General features: G+C 39.4%; 1 protein-coding gene across 2 annotated transcripts in view; it reads right to left on the bottom strand.

The window, feature by feature from the left end:
- Nucleotides 1–6,533, bottom strand: part of LOC138168078 (myelin-oligodendrocyte glycoprotein-like) — a 105,097-nt gene extending 98,564 nt beyond the window's left edge. The window contains exons 1-3 of one of the 2 annotated variants that reach the window (XM_069097119.1): nt 6,094–6,533; nt 5,501–5,602; nt 201–360 (exon numbers count right to left, since the gene is read on the bottom strand). The gene's annotated coding sequence lies outside the window, so the exon portion shown is untranslated. The remainder of the gene's footprint in view (nt 1–200; nt 361–5,500; nt 5,603–6,093) is intronic. The other variant, XM_069097120.1, reaches the window with a different exon arrangement.
- Between the last annotated feature and the right edge of the window lie 657 nt (nt 6,534–7,190).

Genomic DNA, 7,190 nt, shown 5'->3' with positions numbered 1-7,190 from the left:
TATATATATATATATATATATATATATATATATATATATATATATATAAAAGAACACAGGGCACCAGTAGCTTTGACAAGAACATGAAGGAGCTTTAATGTAACAAAGGTAGCATACCATGATTGTGACAAAGAGAGTGGTGGTACTATGTATGAAAGAGATGGAAATGACCATGTGAGTGGGGGGTGATGATCACTTGCCTTGAAATGATAGCAGGTCTCCTTTATGGAGGGAGGAGCCTGAGGATCCCTTAAGGATGCCCCTTCATTCCAACCTATATTCATTCCTTCTGCCCAAAATAGGTCCATTCATGCCAAGGAAAATTTTAGGTAGGTAGAAACCCAAGGATAGTGGAGGTGTCTGGGAAAAAAAAAAGAATCAAGAGGAGAATTGTTCAGTCTGAGGCTCCCCCTACTAACCAGGTGTGGGGGGAGGCTCCTATGTCCCAGATCCCCCTTTATGAGAAAGACCAGATGCTCTGCTGCTGGTTCTTCCTGATTGTTCTACACAGGTACCAAGGAGCAAAATGTAACATTAGGAATAAAGGAAAGAATCTCCTCATAAACTCACTCAAAACTCAGGTCACATCCCAAAGTAGACCCCAAGGTATATCTGCTACTCCCACGATTCTAACAACATCCTCCACTCTCTCTCTTTCTCATGCATTTGGGGAAAAGTGACTCATGATTGCTTGAGAGATCCATGAGCTCTGTCATCCTTGCCCATGTATTATAGTGGCTTGATTTCTGATTAGGGGAAGAAATAAGCCCTTCTGCAAGAAATAGGCCAAGGAAGAGGAGAGCAAAAGTGAGGGGAAAAGAAGGCACAGATTTAAATGATGAATAAGAGACCACTGAAGTCACTAGTATGAGGGGAGGAAAGCAAATATCCCAGCATGCTGCTAAATTCCCAGTACTTACACCCCTAAGAAATTGCCAAGAGGGGACATGTTGAGAGAAATAATTCTCCCATGGTTAACCTTAGATTTTGTTGTGATCCTGAGCAGCAGAACAACCTGGTTTTGTGTAATTTATCACCTACGTTAATCTGTATGGCTTCCTCAATTACTTTTTTATGAACTTGATTTGAAAAAATGTGTTTCCTCCTATCTGTCAATGTCTTGTGGAAATACTACAAGAAAAACAAGCATTGATTTTGTATTATGTATTTTATTTCACTCTGTTCTGTTATTGCCTAAATTATGGTTCTTTATCTCTGAACTTTGTTCAGAAATTCAGCTTGAGTCAACTTTAGAAACCCAATTCTCCTGCTAATTGCAGTTCTATCCTTTCCTCAGGGAAGTCTACTATGCTTGAATGATGTGGATGGACACAAAGGAGTCTATTCCAGTATCTATGCACAACTAAGCTATCCTTCAAGGGTTTCTGGTCTATTTTCTCTTACCTTGCAGGTAAACTCAAACAATGAATATTTCTTAGTCCCAGGAGGGAAGGAGGGGGTTGTTGCTAGCCCCTCACTCCTAATTTCCAACTAATATTTCCCCCTGTGCCTTAGCAATGTAATCAATCATGTATGCTGTCTTCACCCCATGATGTCATCAAATTATATTTCCTCTTCTACCCTGGTCTGTTCTTTTTTTCTATGCTTAAAAAAGGAGATGCATCTGGATCTTTGTGCATTTTGGGCTAACTGAGGCAGTCATTAGACCCATTCCATTAGCAGGTTTGCACCCTGTTCATAAACTATTGTTTTGTTTGAGGAATACATACCTCAGTCTACCTTTATCGCATTTTACTCATGAGAAGTGCATGATGAAAGGTGAAGCTAAACTGGCTGAGATTAACCTCTTATTTTGCAGATCTGGGTTGGAACTATTTCCCTACCCCACCCCCCAGCAACCAGAGAAAATGCTTTTTATCCTGAACCTCAAAAGAAACATGTCCTTATAATAGAAAGATCTGATTGTAATAATTATAATTCCAAGTTCAATACTTGTCTTAAAGATAGTAAGGAGTAAGCATGCATTGACTGCAGTCCCTTTACTATCCACAAAGAGAGAATTTCAGTCTCCTAGTAGCTGTGAGGCAGGGCATCTCTGTATCTACTGATGTATCACTGCCTGGCCTGGACCAAAGGTAGCAGCAAAGTGACCTTTATTACATGCTCCACTTTTTTATTCATAAAAGTTTATCCACAGGAATAATTTCACACCATAGTTGTTTTTCTTAAAAAAAAAATTTTATATAAGTTATGGAGCATTTATAATTTAGTGGTGATTCTAAAGTTCCACTAATAATGAAGAGTGATACAAAAATTTTTAAATAAAATACTAGCAAAAAGGTTACAGCATTATGTCAAAAAGATAATACACTATGACCAGGTGGGATATATACTAGGAATGCAGGGTTGGGTCAAAATTAAGAAAATATAAGCATAATTGATCATATCAATAAGAAAAGCAACAAAAATCATATGATTTTATTAACAGGTGCAGAAAAAGCTTTTGATAAAACATAGCACCCATTTCTATTAAAGACACTAAAAAACATGAATAAATAGAGCTTTTCTCAAAGTGGTAAGTAGTACCTATCTAAAATCAAGAATAAGCATTATCTTTAATGGGGATAAACTAGAAGCCTTCCCATAAGATCAGAGATTAAGCAAGGATGTTCATTATCACCATTACTAATCAGTATTGTATTAGAAGTAATAGCTATAGCAATAAGATAGGAAAAAGAAATTGAAAGAATAAACACAATGAGGAAACAAAACTATTACTTTTTGCAGATAATATGATTGTTTATTCAGAGAGCCTTAGAGAGTTAACAACTAAAAAGCTAATTGAAACAATGAACAACTTTAACAAAGTTGCAAGAAACAAAATAAAGGCACACAAATCATCACAGTTTCTATATATTACTAAGAAAACCCAGCAAGAATACATAGCCTGAATAAATTTGTTACATTTCCATAAAATAGAAAAACTATTAAAATAATAACATTAAGAATAAACAGTACAAGGGGCGGCCAGGTAGCACAGCGAGTAAGAGCACCAGCTCCAGTGTTGAAAAGACCTGGAGATCGAATCCCGGGCTCAGACACTTAGCACCCACCCAGAAACACCTGGCCGTGTAACCTTGAGCAAGTTACTTAACCCCGATTGCTTAGGGGCGGCCAGGTGGCTCAGCGAGTAAGAGCACTGGCTCCAGTGTCGGGATGACCTGGATCAAATCCGGGCTCAGATACTCAGCACCACACCCAGAAATAACTGGCCGTGTAACCTTGAGCAAGCTACTTAACCCCAATTGCTTAAAAAAAAAAGAATAAACAGTACATGTCTGAAATATCCTATGGAAACCAATTCCAGGATTCAGGGTACCAAATTATATCTATGTCCAAAAAGATCAAAATTAGAAAAAAAAGTAACTGAAAAAAATGTAGAGAGAATTGCATCCAATTAATGGAGTCAACAACAACAGAAATCCATTGTTGCAAACAGGAAATCAAAAACAAAGTAAAAGCTTCCAGGCACCACCTTCAGACCCAGGATGAAACATTGTACTGTGAGGCAAGTGAATAACAAAAATCTTTCAAAAATTACCACTGTAGCATAGTATTCAACAAACCCAAGGATCCCAGTTACCAGGACAAAGACTCACTCTGATAAAACCTTCTGGGAAAAGAGGTAGCAATTTAGCAAAAATTATGGTTAGACCAACAACTCACACACAAGGCAAGCTCCAAATGAATTCATGATCCAGATATAAAAGTCATGACAGTTTTTTAAAAATAGAGCTCCGACGAAGAAATTATCTTGGATTTCAGGATTGGGGAAGAGTTTGTGACTAAGTGATAGAGAGGATCTCATGATATAAAATAGACAATTTTGACTATATAAAATTAAAACATTTTTACTTAAATCTAATACAAAGTTTGAAGGGAAACCGATAAATGGGGGAAAACTTTGCAACAAGTTTTCTCATAATGATCTCATATTAAATATATATTAGAGAACTGTCTCAAATTTATTAGACTAAAGAGCCATTCTCCAATAGAAAAATGGTCAAAGGATGGGAAGAAACAATTGTCATTCTTCTCCAGATTTCACTCCTGACTCTCCAAACTTTCTCTACCACAGCAGCCTGACTCTCCTCACCCTCCTCCTGACCTCAGAAGGTCATTCTGTCTCTGTGACCTCTTCCCTCTGGAAGGTGACCCTACACCTTACCTACCCACCCTGAGGGTTCACTCCAGCCCTCTGGCCCCTTCCTCTGATTTACTGGTTTCTCCTAGGAATACCATTTTAAGGACAACATGTAGGTCAGCCATGTATGTCTTCATTCTTCTGACTGTACCTTCAATTCATTAGAGTTTTAAAACTCTAATCAAATGTAATGATAAATTACTATCCCAAAATAATGCCAATTAAGTGATCATTTGATGGACTAAGACCTGCTTAAATGACTAGACATAAAGAGTAGTTGGTAGTGGCTTAAAGTCAACTTTCCAGGTCACCAGTGGGCTGCCTTAGGGATCTGTGGTTCAGTCCCACAGCAGTTTTAACTGATCAATTGAATAGAGGCATGGAAAGCCGCAAAGTAGATACTTACCAATAAATAGATAAATACAATGATATATGTCATTGCTGTGAGAAATGAGGAATTGATGAATACAGTAAATTTCAGAGAAAGAAAGAAGCCAAAGGCATAAATCAGCACCAAAGAAGGGAGTGAGTGTCCTGAGAAACTGACTTGTCAGTGAGTTTTAAGACCCAGGCTTTCCTTCACAAAAAAAGATTCATTTCAGTTCCACAAACATTCACTTTACTGTTGGAAGAGATATCAAATTTAGATTTATGTGCATCTCTGGCTTCTTGCAGGTAATGGTCTAGTGAAAGATTATGACATGAATGCATAATATAGGGTAAAGCCTAAGAGGGACAAGAAGACAACTGTAAGACAGGAAATGGCAAAGGTAAAGGCACCCAGCTGGGAGAGCAGAAGGCATACATGATTCAGAGATAGAGTTGGCCAGTTTGGTTAGAGTAGGGGTGGGGAATCTTTTCATGATGGAAATTTAGCTGTTATCAAATAAGGCCACATTCAAGAAGCTTCAGTTAGATATCCTTAAAAATATGCATTATTTTGTAAAAATCTAACTACTATGTACTGAATGATTTCAAAAAATTAAAACTATTTGTTAATTTTAAGGTTAACTAAGGCCACATGCAACTAAGGTCACAGTTTCCCCACCCCTGGATTAGATTGCGGAGTATGCAGAGGAGTAACAAGATGTCAGACATTAAAGGGACTTGATTTTGGAGGACATTTTAATGCCAGGCAAAGGAGCTAAAATGTGGGTCCCTAGACAATAGGGATATTCTAGGACATAAAAGTTATTTAGTTTCATGAGTCTGCAGAATGTTCCAGAGGTAGCTGAGGGCAGAATTATGGAGGTATGTGATATCATAGTAAGATTTCTTACAAGTCAGGATCAAGACTCTTTGAGAACACATACTTACCTCCTTATCTGTACTGACCTGAGCTGAGTTAAGGCTATACTGGGTGCCCATGGTTGGTGACTTGTATGTGGAGTCTCTTTCCTGAGAATCATTACTCTACAAGATGATGCCTCCTGGATGCTGGTTGGGAGTCAGTCATGGCATGAGAATCAAACCCCTGGTCTACAATCTCACTACTATCTCCTCTGCCCAATCCCCATAACTCTTCTGTTTCCCCAAAGCAGGGCATGGGCTGATACTTTCATTCTCAGGAAGTGAAAAGGGGAGAAATCCTGGAACTGAACCTAGACCTTTACAATTCCCATTGACATCTTCTGAAACCTATTCCAAACCTGACTTTGGTATCTGCAGGCTGTGACCCACAATGTCCCTCATGCCCTCCTACCTGGGTCTATATCTTGTGGCTGCTTTTTTCAGGTCTTTACCTGTTCTAGATCATTTCCCATTTCCTTCCCCTTTTCTCAAACCTGTCCCTCATCCACCTGTCTTTCAAACATCTCCCCCCCCTCTCTCCTTCCTCTATCTCCCTTTTCCCTCCCTCATTCCTCCTTCCTTTCTTTTTATTTCTCTCCCTCCATAGCCACCACCCTGCATTTGGATGTAGGTCTTACCTCTACTTCAGCTCCAGCTACCTTTCCACTCATTCCTGGGTGTGAGGCTGAATTTCCATTTCTGTTACAAGGACAAGGCACTTCTCCCTGGCTACCTGGATAGGGAGCTGGGCTTGGGCTTATGTGTGAGACTGATTCTTCCCCTGTTCCCAGCTACCTAGTTTCCTCTCCCCAGTAGCCTTGGGTGTACTTCCCACATATTTCTGTCCCTAGGCTTTCCCAGCTTTCTTGCACCTGGGTTTGGGTATAAAGTCAGACCTTCCCTTCCAGCCAACTTTGTTGGAATCCTGGACAATAATGAGAGGAAGAGAGGCTATGAGTGACAAACTGTCTCTCCCAGCCTTTGCTGCCTTCCCACACCTACTTCATACCCACACCCTTCACACCCCAAACCTGGGGTTCTAGTCATTCTCTTCGTGGAATAATTTCCTCAACACCTTACTCATTTCCCAACCTCCTTTCATCATCCTCCTCCTCCTGGGAAATTCTTGGTGTACACATCCAACAATGCAGGGTAAGAAATTGCTTAATATAAGGAAGATAACTGTCATCACAGTAAGGCACTTCATTTCATGCCGTGTAGTCTTCAGTACTCACAATTCACCTTAAACCCCTGTATGTCCCCACATGTCAGCTCCACTGTCAGGGAGAGACAGAAAAGCAGAATAATCAGGGTCTGCCCTCAGTGAACTCACCATCTATGGAGAGATAGAGAAGGAGTTGAACTTCCCTACCACAATCTGGAGATCCGCAAATGTCTTTACTCAAAATAACTCTATGATATAATAGATTAACATCCCATTTTATAGATGAAGAAATTAAGGATAGAAGAGAGGGTAGGACTTTCCCTTGGATACACAGCTAGTCTAGGATAGAACAAGCAACAAAAACCAGGCTTTCTTCTTTCAAGATTACAGTTAATTTTATTATACAATTGCCTTTTAAAACCATGGAATAGAGAGGCAGAGAGAAGATGTTGAAGTAGTAAGAATCACTACAACAACTTCCCCCCACAACCCACACAAACTCCTGTAAACAGATCTAAAACTTGTACCAGACCAAATCCTGACCATACTTATTGGGATGGGGATCAAGTG

This window comes from Petaurus breviceps, unplaced genomic scaffold (genome assembly GCF_028583685.1).
Source record: "Petaurus breviceps papuanus isolate PSGF00001 unplaced genomic scaffold, PetGlider_PUasm1.0 350, whole genome shotgun sequence".
NCBI classification, from domain to species: domain Eukaryota; kingdom Metazoa; phylum Chordata; class Mammalia; order Diprotodontia; family Petauridae; genus Petaurus; species Petaurus breviceps.
The sequence above is the reverse complement of the archived record's forward strand: the minus strand, read 5'-3'. Positions and strand labels throughout refer to the sequence as shown.